We start from the raw sequence: 18,655 nt of genomic DNA on the forward strand, positions 1-18,655 counted from the left end.
AGGAAGGGAAAATGAAGGGGGGGAATGGGAGGGGGAGACGAACCATGAGAGATGATGGACTCTGAGAAACAAACTGAGGGTTCTAGAGGGGAGGAGGTGGGGGGATGGGTTAGCCTGGTGATGGGTATTAAAGAGGGCACGTTCTGCATGGAGCATTGGGTGTTATATGCAAACAATGAATCGTGGAACACTACATCAAAAACTAATGATGTAATGTATGGTGATTAACATAATAAAATAAAAAAAAATGGATAAGTGAATGTAGACTTTTTCCTGCAGTAGAAATAAAAAAGCCCACTATATATGTGTGTGTATATACATATACACATATATATGTATGATATATAAAGAGATTTCCATGTATCCTGGATATGTCATATCCATGTATATGCATGTATATGTATAATATATAAAGAGATTTCCATGTATCCTGGATATGTCATAGCAGTTAACTGTATAGAAATTAATTGTATTAAATAAATATATATATATATATTTCTAGATCATGATCTATTGTTAACTGTCTAGATATTTCCCCTAAATTACTAAAGGACTTGAGATCATTAGCCTCCATCTAGTTTCCCCAGGTATTCTAAAATCAGAGAGCTAATCTCACCCACAGCTCACACACCGGATCAAGCAAAAAATCAAAAGAACTCTTAAATAAACTCTGCTTCTCTTTTCTATTCTTTTTGCAAAAGTGACTGTTTATGTAACTCTAGATGATAAAATGTCAAGGGACGCTGAAGTCATTTTTGTAGGCAGAGATGAGACCTGTCAAAGCATTACGACACGTAAGTGTTGGGATATGAATGGATAAGATAGAGGTATCGTTAAAGCTTTGCTAACATTCAAGTGGGTTGACTTTCTTCAATCACCTTAGTTCATTACTTATCCTGGATTTCCAATATGTGGGAGCTAATGTATAGTTTAAATATAACTCCCTTTCATGAAAAAGTTTGCTTATAATCTTATACTATCATATTTAGTATGCATTTTTAATGTTAGATAAAACAGTGAATTATGAAAGGAAGAAAGCTGTATATAAATTAGGAAAAACAATGTTAAAAATTAATGGAAATTTATTCAAGTTAAAAATTACAAATTGACAGAATCCATTATAGGTAATGTAGATTTTTATTTTTATTATTTTTTCTTTTTTTCTTTTTTTAAGATTTTATTTATTTATTTGAGAGAGAGAATGAAAGACAGAGATCTTGAGAGGAGGAGGGTCAGAGGGAGAAGCAGACCCCCCGCCGAGCAGGGAGCCTGACGCGGGACTCGATCCCGGGACTCCAGGATCATGACCCGAGCCGAAGGCAGTCGCCCAACCAACCGAGCCACCCAGGTGCCCGGTAATGTAGATTTTTAAAAAGTAACTTCTCAAGAACATATATATATATATAATATATAATATATAATATATTATATTTTTTAAGATATCTTTATTTATTTTAGAGAGAGAAAAACAGAGAGTGCCTTTGCACGCTCACACACGTGAGGTGGGGGAGGCGCAGAGGGAGAGAATTTCAAGCAGACAAGCAGACTCCCCGTTGAGTGTGGAGCCCCTCAGGGGCTCAATCTCATGACCCTGAGATCATGCCCTGAAGTCAAACCAAGAGTCAGACACTCAACATACTGAGACACTTAGGCACCCCTGTTCTCTTTTTTTAATTTTCAGTTTTCTATTTAACATTCTTCCTTTTATTCTTTTTAATTGTTTCTTTTCTACTCTTTTTTTGAAGTTTTCTTTAATCCACCTTTTTTTTTTTTCCTAGAAGCTTGGAAACTTTACAACTTATGTTTAATCTAGTAATTGCACTTGAGTTTGTATTTTGCAAGTTTAAATTGATAACATTGAATGCTTAGTGAATATTTTATTCAAGGCCTTTCCCCAAATGGAAATACCTAACAACAAACCATTATCTTTATATTTTCCTCCATATCCTGTATCATGAAACATCTGTTACATATTTCCAGGTTTTAGGTTTTTTAAAAAATATTTTACTAAACAATCTTTCTTTACATTTAAACAATGTTTTTTTTTTATTTCTACTCTTAAAAAAAAACACAAATTGCAGTATCTGCTCTCTTCTCTTTCCTTTAATTCCCTATTTCTTTTTCTTTTCATTTGAGGCTGTGATGAAAGTACTCAGCCCTTACATATTTGAAAATGTCACTAGTTTGCCATTATACTTGAATTTGGGAAAACAATAGAGAAAATAAAATCAATGAAAGAAGAGAACTGATCTTCAAAAATATTTTAAAATAAATAAAACAAATACAAAACTCTAGCAAGACTAAAAGATTTAGGGGAGGAATACTTAACTCTTAGGTCTCTAATAAATTAATATTGTGAGAATCATTAAGTATGGAAATATATGGACCTCATGGTCATGATAGCCAGTGGTAAAACTCTTGTCTGAGGAAGCTTGAGTGTCACAAGGGTTCCTGTTAAACATAGTCACGTAAGGGGCGCCTGGGTGGCTCAGTCGTTAAGCGTCTGCCTTCAGCTCGGGTCATGATTCCAGGGTCCTGGGATCGAGCCCCACATCGGGCTCCCTGCTCGGCCGGGAGCCTGCTTCTCCCTCTCCCACTCCCCCTGCTTGTGTTCTCCTCTCTCGCTGTATCTCTGTCAAATGAATAAAATCTTTAAAAAAACAAAACCAAAACATAGTCATGTAGTATCCTGACCTCATCTCCTCTCACAGACTCACCAAATCCACAACTACATAATGAACAATTTCCTCTGAAAAACAAAAACCAAAACCAAAACTAGTTGTGCAACTCCTACACATCTGGCAAACAAGAAAACAAAACAAAACAAAACCCCACAATGAAGGAGTAAAAGAGGCTGAGACAGAATATCACCATAAATTCCACTCCTGGCTTAGCAACCCACAATATGGAGGGAACTCACAACGGTAAGCTTCTCCTTGAGGAGTGAAGGGTTAGACCACCACATCTGTAACCTCAGCTTTTAAGACTTACACATAAAATATCTAGCTTTGAAAGCCAACAGAGCGTACCCACACGACACCCACAAGGCTGTAACAAACGGAGAAACCATTCTTAAAGGGCTGACACACACAGACAAACTAGGCCCAGGACCCAGGGCAGAGGCAGCTGACTGAAAAACACCCAGACTTTATGTGAAAGCACCTGGTTTGCTGACCTTAAAGCATCACCCTGAGAGCCAGGAAGACAATTTAACACAGTTAAGAGTCTACTGAAATACTTTCCAAAGATAGAGGCTGGCATACATGTCTGTGCCCCAGTTTTTATGTGTGGTGCTTCAGATTTTGTGGCTGCCACCCCGGTGATGCCTCGTGATTGCTGGCTCTAGTGACCACTGGGGCTTGCATTCACGGGCCCCAGAGGGCTGTAACAAATGGAAAGGTAGTTCTTGCTCAGCTGTCAACCCCAGGCACTTCACAGAGACAACAAACACACCCACAACCTTACTTTGAAAGAGGCCTATATGATTGACTTGGAGGGTCAGTCTGAGAAGCAGGCTCACATCTACTGAGGTGTTCTCCAGGACAGAGCCTGGTGGGTGGCATCTTTGCACTCCCTCTCTGCCTCACTCTAGGCTGCCAGTATCTATGCAAAATGTCTATTAACTTATCTTCATTGCTGAGGTCTGAGAAGCAAGCTTCTGATTAAACACACATCTAAGGGCTGACTATAATCTTGTCTAGAGACTGGGGAGGTTGGCACACACCATCTCTGTGCTCTTCCTCTGCCCTGCCCCAGGTTTCAGAGAAAGGAAATTGGGTGTGAGGTTGGCACCTTGGTTTTTTGTCTGCTACCAAGAGAACGTATTGCTTATAACCTTGCTCTGGTGGCCAGCAGGGCTTGTGTTCATGGGTTCAATGGAATAGTAGCAAAGAATAGAACAGTTCTTACTGGGTATCCTATCAGGGCTTAGAGCAGAAGGTGGACAGAAAAGCCCATCTCCCAGTCTTCCTCTAAAGCAGGTGTATTTGCATACTTTAAATGCTGCTGCCTGAGGGTCTGGCTTCTGATCAGCCTGAATGTAGATGCCAACTGAAATCTACCCCTTTGGGACACTGACACATCCTGGCAAACCATTAATTACAGAAAGGCACTAAAAGTAAAATAGGCTGCTTGGAAAATCAGAAAGTTTTAAGAAATAACCAAGAGCCAGGGTAGGGTTAAACAATAAGGACCATCTCCTAAACAAAGCTACTCCTTCAAAAATACAGGTCAATATCCCTGATGAATACAGATGCAAAAACCCTCAACAAAATATTAACAAACTAAATTCAACAATATATTAAAAGAATTATGCACTATGATCAAATAGGATTTATTCCAGGGATGCAAGAATGGTCCAACATCCTCAAATGAATCAATGTGATACACCACATTAACAAAATAAAGGATAAAAATCATATGATCAGCTCAATAGATAGAGAAAAAGCATCTGACAAAATACAACATACAAACCCTAAAGTCTTCACCAAAAAACTCTTAGAACTAAGAAACAAACTCAGTAAAGTTGAAGGATACAAAATCAGTATTCAAAAATCTATTGCATTTCTATTCACCAATAATGAAATATCAGAAAGACAAATTAAGAAACCATTCCATTTACAACTGCATCAAAAATAATAAAATATCTAGGAATAAATTTAACCAAATAGATGAAAGACCTGTATACTGAAAACTATGACACTGGTGAAAGAAACTGAAGAAACACAGATAAATGAAAAGATACTTCATGTTCATGGATTAGAAAAATTAATATTGTTATAATATCCATACTACCCAAAGCAATCTACAGATTTATTGCAATCCCTATAACAATTGCAATTGATTTTTTTACAGAATAAACAGTCTCCAAATTTGTATGGAACCACAAGAGACCCAGAATACACAACGCAATATTGAAGGAAAAGAACAAAGCTGGTGGCATCATACTCACTGATTTCAAAGTATATTACAAAGATCAAGTATTCAAAACAATATGGTACTGGCACAAAAACAGACACATAGTTCAATTAAATGAAATAGAGAGTCTGGAAATAAACCCCTGCATATATGGTCAATTAATCTATGACAAGGGAGGCAAAATTATACAATGGGTAAAAGACAGACTCTTTAATAAATGGTGCTGGGAAAACTGGAGAGCTATATGCAAAAGAATGGAACTGGATCACCACCTTACACCATATACAAAAATAAACCCAAAGTGAATTAAAGAATGGAATATAAGACCTCAAACCATAAAACTCCTAGAAGAAAATATAGGCAGTAAACTCTTTGACATTGGTGTTAGCAGAATATATATATTTGACCAGTCTCTTCTGGCAAGGGCAACAAAGGCAAAAATAAACAAATGGGATTACATCAAACTAAAAAGCTTTTGCACAATGAAGGAAACCATCAACAAAATAAACAAGCAACTACTGAATGGGAGAAATATTTGCAAATCCTATATCTGATAAGGGGTTAATATCCAAAATATATAAAGAACTTATACTACTTAATATCAAAAAAGCAAAGAATCTGATTTAAAAATGGGCAGAAGACTTAAATAGACATTTTTCTGAAGAGGACATGCAGATGGCCAACAGGAACATGAAAAGATGCTTAATATCACTAATCACAAGGGAAATGCAAATCAAAACCATAATGAATTATAATTTCACACCAGTCAGATTGGCTATTATCAGAAAGACAAAATATAGGTTATAGGTGTTGGTAAAGATATGGAGAAAACAGAACACTTGTACATAGTTGGTGGGAATGGAATTTGGTACAGCCATTATGGAAAACAGTAGAGAAGTTCCTCAAAAAAATAAAAATAGAATTACCATGTGATCTGACAATTCCACTTCTAGGTATTCATTTGAAGAAAATGAAAAAAAAAAAATTCAAAGTGATATATGCATCCCTATGTTCACTGGCTATTTACAACAGCAAGACATGGAAGCAACCTAAGTGTTCATCAATACATGAATGGATAAAGAAGATGTAGTATATATATATACAATGGGATATAACTCAACCATAAAATTGAATGAAATATGGCCACTTCTGACAACATGGATGGAGCCAGAGGATATTATGCTAAGTGAAATAAGTCACACAGGGAAAGACAAATACTATATGATACTCCTTATATGTGGAATCTAAACAACAAAACAAATGAACAAACAAAACAGAAATTGACTTTTAGGTAGAGGAAACAAACTCTTGGTTAACAGAGTGGGAAGGGGTTAAGGGGCTCATGAAACGGGTGAGGAGTATTAAGAAGTACAAACTTCCAGTTATACAATAAATAAGTCATGGGGAAATAATGTATAACATAGAGAATATATTCAACAACATATTAACTTTGTATGGTGACAGATGGTAACTAGACTTATCATGGGGATCATTTTATAATGTATAAAAATACTGAATCACTATTTTGTACACCTGAAACTAAGAGGTTATTGTTTGTCAATTATACTTCAATTAAAAAAAATAACAGAACTTATAGCCAATTAAAAAATAAAGTCAAGAATACAAAACTGGAAAATAATAGTAATACAATTAATAATAATAGTAATAATAAATATGGGCACGATCATATTTTTCAAGTTGGTCAGATACTTGTTTTGTTTTTTAATATCAGACCTATAAATCCTATATGAGGCCCATACTATGAAGAGTATGGTGGTGAAGAGTGACTGATGGACTCTGTAGTCAGTACAAATCCCAGGGTACCAGGATTGCATGTATCTGACCTTGAATGAATTACATAATCAATTCCTCAGTTTCTTCATCTGTAAAGTGGGACAATAATCATATTTAATGCTTGTGGTTGTTGTGAAAACTAACTGAATAATGTGTGAAGTGCAAAGAACACTGTCTGGCACAGAGAAGAGCTGCTGCTGTTTATTTTTGCTATCATCTGTCATTGTTGTTGAAGCATAAAACATAAAAGCCAATAGTTTTTCTTCACATGTTCTAAAATAAAAAGCAATCTGCAAACAACAACAACAGCAACACTCAAAATGGATTAAAAACTTGAATATAAAACTTGAAACCATAAAACTCCTAGGAAAAAAAACATAGGCAGTAATAAGCTCCTTGACATAGGTCTTGGCAATGATATTTGGGAATTGACTCCAAAAGCGAAAGTAACAAAAGCAAAAATAAATAAATGGGACTACATCAAACTAGAAAGCTTCTGAACAGGAAAGAAAACCATCAGATAATGAAAAGACAACCTATGAAGGGGAGAGAATATTTGGAAAATCAATATCTAAGTGGTTAATGTAAAAAATACCATTAATAACTCATATAACTCAATAGCAAAAAAACAAAAGAAAACCAAAAGGGCAGAGGATTTGAATGGATTTTTTTTGAAAAGACATACTGATGGACAACAGGCACATTAAAAGATGCTCTATAGCACTAATCATCAAGGAATTACAAAACGTAATGAGTTATCACCTCACGCTTGTTAGAAACGTTATTACCAAAAAGAGAAAAAATAACAAGTATTGGTGAGGACATGAAAAAAAAGGGAACCTTTGTGCACTGTGGGTGTGAATGTAAATTTGTTCAACCACTAGGGAAACATAAGGGCTTCTAAAAAAAATAAATATAAAATAAAATGATTAATAATAAATTAAAATAGTCAAAGTTAGACTAGGTATCAATGAAAATGAAGGAGAAAATCAAGAGAGAATAATCAACAAAAACCACATCAAAAAACCCAAAATGAATCTAGACACAGTCTTTACATCCTTCATGAAAATTAACTCAAAATGGATTACAGATCTAAATGTAAAATGCAAAACTATGAAATTCCTATAAAATAACATAGGAGAAAACTTGAAATATCTTGAATATGGCAGACTTTTTTTTTAAATTTAATTTTATTATTATTTGGCAAAGGCATTTTTAAAAAATACTTTTTTATTTTAGAGAGAGAGAGAGCAAGAGAGAGTGGGGGAGGGGCTGAGGAAAGAGAGAGAATCTCAAGCAGACTCCCTGCTGAGTGCAAAATCCAACATGGGGCTTAATCCCAAGATCCCAAGATCCCAAGATCATGATCTGAGCCGAAATCAGGAGTCAGTTGCTTAACCAACTGAGCCACCCAGGCGCCCTTGGCAAACACTTTTTAGCTACAATACCAAAGGCCTGATCCATTAAAGAACCAATTGATAAGCTGGATTTCATGGTAATTTAAAAATACTGCTCCGTAAAAGACAATAAGAGAATAAGAAGACAAATGACAGACCAGAACGAAATATTTGCAAAAGATACATCAAATAAATGACTGTTATCCAAAATATATAAAGAACTTTTAAAACCCAACAATAAGAAAATGGGCAAAAGACTTGAACAGACATCTCACCAACAAGACATACAGAGGGCAAATTAGGATATCAAAAGATGTTCAACATCTTATCTCATTAAGAAATTGTAAAATAGGGATTTCTGGGTGGCTCAGTCAGTTAAGTGTCTGCCTTTGACTCAGGTCATGATCCCAGGGTACTGGGATCAAGTCCCACATTGGGCTCCTTGCTCAGCGGAAGGCTGCTTCTCCCTCTGCCTGCCGCTCCCCCTGCTTGTGCTCTTTCTCCCTGACAAATAAGTAAAACCTAAAAAATATATTATAAAATAAAACTGAAATGAGGTGTGCCTGGGTGGCTCATGTGGTTAGGCATTTGACTCTTGATTTCAGCTCAGGTCATGAAATAGAGCACTGTGTTGGGCTCTGTGCTGGGTATGGAGCCTCCTTGGGTTTCTCTCTCTCCCTCTGCATGCCCCCCACTCGTTCTCTCTTAAATAAATAAATAAACAAATAAATAAAACGTGTTTTTTTTTTTTAAACCTAACAATGAAATACCATTGCACACTTACTAGAATAGAAAATGGAATACTGACAAAACCAAATGCTGACAAAGATGTGGAGTAATGGAACTCTCATTAGTTGTTGGTGGAAATGCAAAATGATATAGCCACATTGGAATAAACTTTGGCAGTTTCTTACAAAACTAAACATAATTTCACCACAAGACCCAAAAAGTTATTTAATGAAATGAGATGAAAATGTGTGTCCCCACGAGAACTTACACAGGGATGTTTACGGCAGATTTTTAAATAATTTCCCCAAACTAGAAATGACAAGATGTCCTTTAATCTGTGAATGGGTATATAAGCTGCGATATATCCATAAAATAGAATTTACTGATAAAAGAAATGAGCTATCAAACCATGAAAAGACATGAAGAAAACTGCACATTTGCTCAGTGAAAGAAGTCAATCAGAAAAGGCTGCATACTACACAATTCCATTTATATGATGTTTTGGAAAAGGCAAAACTGTGGCAACAGTAACAAGATTAGTGGCTGCCAGGCAAGAAAGAAGGGCAGTGTGAAGAGGCAGAACACAAGGCTTTTAGGGCATGTATGATACTACAATAGTGGTAGATAAATGACATTATACATTTGTCAAAACCCATAGAATATACAACACCAAGAGTGAACCTTAAGGAAAACAATGGACCTACAGTGATAATGCTGTCAGTGTAGGCTTGTAAACTGAGGCAAATGTACCACCGTGATGAGGGATGTCAATAGGAGGGAAGTTTATTTGTGGGGAGAGAGAGTATATAGAACTCTTTCTGCTCCATTTCACTGGGAATCTAAAATTCCTCTAATAAAATTTATTAGTGAAAAAAAGAATCTGATGAGAGATACATTTAAAGATCAGGAATATTTACATGAATACACAAATAGAGCAAAGCTGTTCCACAGGGAAGGGAAGCCAACTGAATCCTCTCCTGGACAGAATGGAATTTGCCTGTTTATAGATAAAAGTTATTTTGCACTGTCATCAGTTATCTAAATTTAAAGAGTTCTAACTAGCCTTCATATAATCAGAATGAGATGACCCCGAAAGACATCCTCTAGAATTTAAAAAATGCACTGAAACATAAATATTATTTTACCCTAAGACCTTACTTCTTTTTGTAGTTTCAATAGAATTAATTCCAGGAGGGAAAACCAGTAGCTCATGTTGATTCACCTCTTTCTGAGCATCAGAAGTAGAAGTGAACACAATCTGCTTCAGTAACTTCTGCAAATTTATCAACCTTTCTCTTCTACTCTTGGTACCCTTTCTTATTTTCCATCAATATTATGGAATATTTTCTGTTGAAAAATGCAAAAATAATAGCAATGGTTTTCTATTCTTCTAAGGGATTAGGAATCCATGTTTGGTAAGCCATTTTTAAAATAATTAACCAAATTTTATTTTTAAACTTCCCCCCCCCATTTTTTTTAAATGGAGCACTAATATAAATACACTTTTTGGGGCACTTGGGTGGCTCAGTCAGTTAAGCATCTGTCTTTGGCTCAGGTCATGATCCCAGGGTCCTGGGATGGAGCCCTGCTTTCAGGGTTCCCTGGTCAGTGGGGAGTCTGCTTCCCCCTCTCCCCCTGCCCCTCCCCCCAACTCTTGCCCTCTCTTATGTGCATACTCTCTCAAATAAATAAAATCTTAAGAAAAATTAATAAATAAGTACATTTTTTACATCATCTGATAATTTTGGATTTCCACATTTTAAAATACTCTATGCTAGAGTATGAAGATGTAAATACTTGTATATTTCACTTTAAATTTACATTGATAACAGGTAGATATTATCTTAGAACTGAAAATATTTTACCTAAATAAGAATGGTTAAATATTCTGAATGCTGTAAATTCTCAAATTTATTATCAACCTGGCATATTACACATTGGATAGCATCATTTGATGATCTGGCATTTTGTTTGGTTGATTTAGTATCTTTCATAGTTATAGTTTTGAAATATATATTAAACACATATAATATATATGTCATAAATGTTAATGGTCTTCACTGGTTTGCACTTTTTGTTTTAGTCACTTAATGTAAATGTATTCTCTTTATCAAGTATGCAAATAAAATCAGAATTTGCATTTATGGAAAGAACTCTTATGTATATAAAAATAGTGAAAGTCACAAGATATTTTTAAAAGGGAAAATAAGTATCACACAAATAGCATGTATATTGATCATTGTTACAGCCTATTTTCTTGGAGCACAATAATCATTCTAGAATATTCCTTTGTCAGTTAAGTCCTGGTAAATTACTCTCTTATTTTCTTTCTGCAACTATCTTTCCCTATTCCCCAAACCCACTACTCCAAAATATGAGAATGAAACAGGATCACATCATTGAATTTGTTTTTATGATGCTTATCTCAACAGCTAGGTAAAAAAAAAACAAATCTTAAACAAGAAAACATAGAATATAAGCAATGTTCAGAAAGCCCAATCCAAAGATAGTGCTGACTTATTTTTTCTTATTTAAATGCAAATACTTTATCTTGCTGAAACATTCACTTTCCATTTCAGAGGCAATTACTGATTGTGCACAGCTGTGCCCCACCCCTCAATTGTCAATAATGTACTATTTCAACCATAGGAAAAAAATTATCCTTTAACTGTTGTAACCAGACTATTTTTGGATGCATTAGAATCATCCTCTTCCATGTCACAGGCTTCACTGCACTCCAATTCCAATTGGTTTTGCGACTGCTACGGTCAATTCTACTCAGGGTACCTGACCGTAGATAAGGTTTCCAAAGCAAGGATTTCAGCTATGAATATTCTGTCCATTTCAAGTTTCCCCCTCCACCTGTCCTAAACCTGAGCTGTTCTACCATCCATCTTTAAGCTTTTACAATGCCTTCATTAATGTTTTCAGAAAATGCTGTGCTCTAAGAAGTATGCACAGTATTTAGTCTAAAACTCATTATATGGCTAGTATTCATGAAGGGAGAAGACTTATATTTAGTAGGACTATGAATTTTTTGAGACAAGTGCTCATGATACAGCTTTTATATATGGTCCACTAGTATAGCCTTCTCAAGTACTAAATGATTCCAGTTTCATTAGATAACTAAAGGAGGAAATAAGCCAAGGGACTTACAGAGTTCTCTCCTGTAAAACGAATTGCCAGAGAGGATGGAAATGTAGCAGAGAACAAAATAGCTTCTCTTCAAACCTGAAAAATTAACACTTGGATTTTTTCAATTTTAATTAAACAGGGCACTATGTGTGGAATGATGACTGTATTTGTTAATAAAAAATAAAAATTTGTTAGAAAAAAATAAAGGCTTCCAGAAAGGCAACTGTGAGTTAAAGTTGATTACAAATACCAGATTGAAACAGCATTTTACATACTATAAGGAATTTTGAATGTCTTATTTTATCCTCACAAATTTTCACAGGAACAGCAAGACAGCAGTATCCTGATGTGGTTCTCAGAGTGAGATGATCTGGGTTTGACCCCTCAGTCCACAATCTCCCAGCTGGGTGACCTTGTGAATTTCTTTGATAATTCATAAAAAGGGGACATTTAATATTAAATGAGGTAATGCATATAAAGTATTTGGTCCATTGTAAATTTTTTATACATTTATTATTATTATCATTATACAAGTTAGAAAATTTAAAACTAGGAAATTTAAATAGCATCCTCACCTTAATAAAGCTAATATATGGTTTACTGGGCCTTAATCCTGGATGACTGTAATTTAGTCCATAGTGCATCTGAAGACAGAATCTTTACATTTAATTCTGTGCCCCATGTACTGACCAATTGCTTGGGGAAACATTACTAAATCTCAATTGACATATTTAAAATCAGGGTGATAATAATATTTTGAGGGTCTTCCTAAAATATAAATGACTTAGTGTATACAAATAGTGTTAGCACACTGTCTAGCATTTTAGAAATCACTCCATTAATGTACAATATGATCATTATACCATGCAATTTCTCTGATATTTTTGCAAGGTCAAAATATTTTCTATTTTCTTAATAATTCATTTTTTTTGGTATAAAATTTTGTTCATTTACCTAACTTATTTCTACTTTCAGATATATGGTTTGTTTTGCAAAGATCTCTAATGCGACCTATGTTGATTGGATGCCAAAGTAGTCCTAAAACTATTATAATGACATTGTGAATGATGTAGGAAAGACATTATTAGAGTTCGAAGCTGAGGGCCAAGAAAGAATTCTGAGATGTCTTTGGTGTAAGGTGATTTTATTAAAGCACGGGGACAGGACCCATGGGCAGAAAGAGCTGCATCAGGGTCATGAAGAGTGGCCTATTATATACTTTCAAGTTGGGAGGGGGTTAGGGATAGCATAAGTCTCTAAGGAATTCTGGAAGCAAGGTTTCCAGGACCTTGAGGGGGCTAGCTATTGTTGGGAAAACGTCATTTATTACTATCTAATAAAACCTGAGTCATGAGACCTTTCAGATGTATATCGGTGGGCCATATGCTTGGGGGATAATTGCCAACATGTATCTTAGGGGGCAGAGATAAAGGAAATTTCCAAAAGAATTTTTATATGTTAAAGTACGCTTATAGGATCCTGGGGGGTGGGGTGGGGGGAGTTGGGCTATGATTGCCTTTTACCCTTAGCAAAGTGTCAACATCAAGGCAGTCTCTAGAGGAATGTCACTCTGCCTATTTCAAGGACTTGTCAGTGGGCTGTAAGTAGTAAGGAAACTTAATAATTTTTCTTCTGCCTTTGTTTCCCACATCACTGAATAGCAGAATCCATAGATATACCTTACCTTGCCTGGTGCATGTTGATTCTTTTAAGTAGGATCATTCAAACATGAAAACAAAACCAAGTTTAAGGCTGTATTAACTTCCTCAGACAGATGGTTCTTAACATAAAACTTTTGCTTTTCTGCTTTAAATCAATCAGCCCTTTTAATAATACCTTGAACTTACCATCTTACTAGGGAAAAAATGGCACAGATAGTAATGGCTTTATTCTGAAACCAATTAATGCAACTGAATGCTACCAGGATTGTGTGATTTAAATTAATCCAGGAAGTTCAGCTGACACCTTTCCAAGTCTCAAATTATTTGTTTGTCTCTGCATAACTAAGTCAACTGTTAGCCATTGGTATTCAGAGAACTTTCAGAACATAGTGGGGCCTGACAAAAGAACATGTGGTTCCTGTCCTTGAAGACATTTCCAGCTGTTAAGGAAATGGGACCAAACCTATTTATTTTTGTTTATTAGGCATACAGAAAGAACAAACAGTTAATAAGCAATTTCTCACTAGAAAAAGATAAAACCTAAATTTAAGAAGCCAGAGGAGAAAGAATACAGAGGGATGAATACGATAAATTAGTGACTGGACTTTTGTAGAAATACTTGAGAATATAAGCTTTCAACATTGGTTTAAAAGCACAGAGATGGAAAGAAGAGAGAAGAAAAATGAAAAAGCAGAAAGGAATGAAGAAAAATATGTACACATAAAAAGAGAAAGTATTAACTTCAGTTATTCAAACTAACCACCTCATTGAAAATAAAACCAAAAAAATGCTTCTCTGTGTTTGTGTGTGTTACTTGGGAAAATGACCTCAGTCCTTCAGCTCTCCCTGTAGCCACAACCTATACAGCTTCTCTCATTAAGGCATAGAGTCTCTTTCCCTGGCTCTTTAATTTGGGTGGTTTGTAAGAATTGCCTTGGCAACTGAATGTCACAGAAGTGATGGGGTGCCAAACACACACCTTGGCTTCAAGAAACTTGTGCATTTCCTTACTCTAAGCCCACTGCCATTGACATTTATATATCTGAACAAGTCCTTACTAGCCTGCTGGAAGATATGACACTATGAGAACATCTTCCATGTACTAATATAATATCAACTATCAGAATAGGTCTAAGATAGCTGATCCAACCCAGCTGAGGCCTCAGGGATGTAAAAAACTCCAACAAATTCAATTCACAGCTCATATACCAAAATAACCACAGATGTAAGATCAAAGGCATCCCAGACCAGCCAGGTCCCAACTGACCTGGAGACTGATGAGCTAAATAAATATTAGTGGCTTTAAGCAATGTTTTTAGGTTATGTGTGGTAATGGGGTATGTGTGTGTGTATGTTTGTATGTGTGTGTGTACGTATGTATGTATGAGAGAGAATGAATGAATGAATGAATGAATGAATATGAATGGAAATACTGGGGAAATTAATAAATACCAGGACAATTTTTAGAGGAAATTCAAACCCCGAGAAGTAATTGACTATGAAAACACAAGTCCACTTATATTCTGAATGATATTTGTTGATATTGCTACTTCAGTTTCAGTTTTATGGCTTCAATAAGTCATGATCACATATATTATGACCCAGTGCCGACTGAAATTCTATAAGATACTCTTATAATTGGAAAGCCCAAATATCTACAACCGCAGGGTAAGATAAGAATGAACTAGACCTAAAAGTGGAGCCCTCCCATCCCCACTCCCCAGACTTAAGATATTACAGAGAAGGATACCTGGGTCTGTCCTCATGTGCCCATGCATTGCAGGTATGCATAGCCTAGGCAAGTTTGGACAGTTTCAGTTGATAAGTGGATTGGCTGGGAGCACCCACAGGCACCTGGTAGAACTAACACAAAATATCTCTGCAGGAGAAGACATTCACTCTAAAACTTTGGAAATACCTATATATAGCTGTTTCTTAAGGGTAACGTTTAAACAAACAGTACAAAAAAAAGGGGCAAAATGTATAAGAATAGCACATATAAAAGACAGTATAAATACAGTAGTATATACATCAGATACTATAGTCAATATAGACTATGCTTAATATATTTAAAGGAACAAATGGCAAAGTTGAAAATAACTGTAAAGAACAGGTAAATGTAAAATGTGACATAGCAGAGTAAAAAAGGACCAAACTAATCTTCTATAAATAAAAAATTAAAAAACAAAAATTTAAATGTCAACACAATGTATTTGCCAGTACACTGCACAGAGTAGGAGACAGAATAATGCATCAGAGGATAAATCTGAAAAAATAATCTAAAATGCAAATAGAAAGATTAAAAAAAGAAAATACAGAAGAGATGTGAAGTGTAAAATGGGAACATGTAACGTGTAGACTGGAGACTCAGAGGGCTGGGGACAGGGAGAAAGATGTAAAACCTGTATTTAAAGAAATAATGGCAGAAAAGTTTCTATTACTAATGAAAAAGGATCCACAAATTATGGGTTACCAGAGAATCCTAAGAATGATTAAGAGAAAGAGAGAAAGGGAAAAGAGAAGGAAGAAGGAAAATTAGAAAAAAAAGGAGGAAGAGAAAGAAGGGAAGGAAGGAGGGAAAATATCCATGTGTTTTTGAAGCTGGAAAGACATCCAAGAAAATAAAATGTCCTAAAAAAAGTGAAAGAACAAATGCTTTGAAAAAACAAGGCAGCTAAATCAAAAGCATTCTTTGTAACAGCAACTCAAAAAGTTGAAACTTGTGGAATCATATCTTCAATGAGCTTAAAGAACACAATAGCCAACTTATAATTTCTATACTCTGGAAAATATTTTATTTTTATGAGATTATTATGAAATATTTTATTATGAGAGAAAAATAAACATTTTCAAGAAAAAGAGCTCCTCACAAATATTCTCTAAACAAAATCTTAAAGGAAAAAAAATGCAGTACTCAACAAAAGTCTGAAATAATAAAGAAAATTACAAAAATGTTAACAATTGTGAATAAAAATATTCTATATAAAATGGTAATAATCATATATAGTATTTTTTAAATAAAGATTAGATTAACATGACAGACAATAAAATACTGGTCAAAAGTGAATTAACTGGAAATGAAATGTTATTAAGTACTTTTAATTTAAGATAGGGAGATAAAAGATTTATTTAACTTTAAGGTTTGATAAAGTAAGAAAGATGGTATCATTTCTAGGTAAAAATTAGAATTTACAGCTTAAAATTAGAGAGTGAGAAAAAAATGAAATGATTAAAAAATACCCATAAACTTAAAAAAGGATAAAGGAACAAAATCAGTACAACAGATAGAACAAAATAAGATTTCAGAAATAAACTCTTAACGAGGGTGGAGGAAAAGATGGTGGAGGACCCTATTCCACATGGTCCCCGGAATTGAGCTGGATATCTACCAGACCACTCTGAACACCCACGAAATCAGCCTGAGATGTAAGAAGATATATCTGGATCTCTACAAACAGAATATAGCAGGCAGTTGGTTTCGAGGTATGAAGTGGGGAGCTGTGATTCCGTGGGCAGATACCGGAAGATAAACAGAAGGGAGGGAGCCGTGGGGATCATGCACTGCCAGTGAGCAAAAAGCTTCCTATGCTAGGGACCCGCTGGGGACTGGGCACAGACTTGCAGACGGGTAGCAGTGGATAAGACTTTAGGGCAGCCTCCTGGACTGAAACCTGGAGCAGTGGGGCCACGCGTGCAAACTGGGGGCAGCTGGCAGTTTGAGAAGCACAAAGGGCAGAGACGTGCACCAACCTGGAGGAGAGGACTGGGAGCCCTGCTGAGGGGCGCATAACCCAGGATGCTGCAGTTTATAGCAGCACAGACAGAAACAGAGATAGTGTGGCCTGGAGAGCTCACTGAAGAACAGACTGTGATCTCTCTGCTCTGAGGCAGAGGGCTGGAAACAGTCTCTTCTGCTCTGACTCTCTGAAGAGACGCAGAAAGCTGCTAGAGAACAAAAGCTCCCATAAAACAGTTTTCACCGAGCCCACCCCCCCCAAAGGGGGCAGGGCAACTCTGCCCAAACAGGGTTGCCTGAATAACAGTGTGGCAGGCCCCTCTCCCAGAAGATAGGCTGGGAGAACAAGAGGCAGACAACCCTAAGGTCCCTATAAAACAGGTGCATCTTGCTTAGGTTGTGGTCAATAATCTGGACTCTGTACATTCCCTCAACCACCCCTCAACAGAATGACTAGGAGGAACCACCAAAATAGAAAAGACTAAGAGACTGTGACTTCTGCCACAGATTTACAAATGGATACAGATATAACCAAGATGTCAGAAATTGACCTCAAGGTAATAGTTATGAAGACGATAGCTAGAATGGAGAAATCGATTAATGGCAACATAGAGTCTCTAAGGGCAGAAATGAAAGCTGAACTGGCAGAACTTAAAAATGCTATCAATGAGATCCAATCTAATCTAGATACTCTAACAGCTAGGGTAAACGAGGCAGAAGAATGAATTAGTGATCTAGAAGACCAACTGACAGAAAAGAAGGATAAAGAGGAGGCCTGGGAGAAACAGCTCAAAATCCATGAAAACAGAATCAGAGAAATAAGTGACACCATGAAATGTTCCAATGTCAGAATTACTGGGACCCCTGAGTGGATGGAGAGAGAGAGAGGACTAGAAGATGTATTTGAGCAAATTGTAGCTGAGAACTTCCCTAATCTGGGGAATGAAACAAACATTCGTGTCCCAGAGGCAGAGAGGACCCCTCCCAAGATCATGGAAAACAGACCAATGCCCAGGCATGTAATAGTAAAACTCGCAAATCTTAGAACCAAGGAAACCATCTTAAGGGCAATTAGGGGGAAGAGATTCCTTATGTACAGAGGGAGGAACATCAGAATAACGTCAGACCTATCCACAGAGACCTGGCAAGCCAGAAAGGCCTGGCAAGACATATTCAGGGTACTAAATGAGAAGAACATGCAGCCAAGAATACTTTACTGGCAAGGCTGTCATTTAGAATGGATGGAGAGATGCAGAGCTTCCAAGACCAGCAGAAACTGAAAGAAT

Source organism: Leptonychotes weddellii, chromosome 10, assembly GCF_054177405.1.
Source record: "Leptonychotes weddellii isolate Sample4059 chromosome 10, ASM5417740v2, whole genome shotgun sequence".
NCBI classification, from domain to species: domain Eukaryota; kingdom Metazoa; phylum Chordata; class Mammalia; order Carnivora; family Phocidae; genus Leptonychotes; species Leptonychotes weddellii.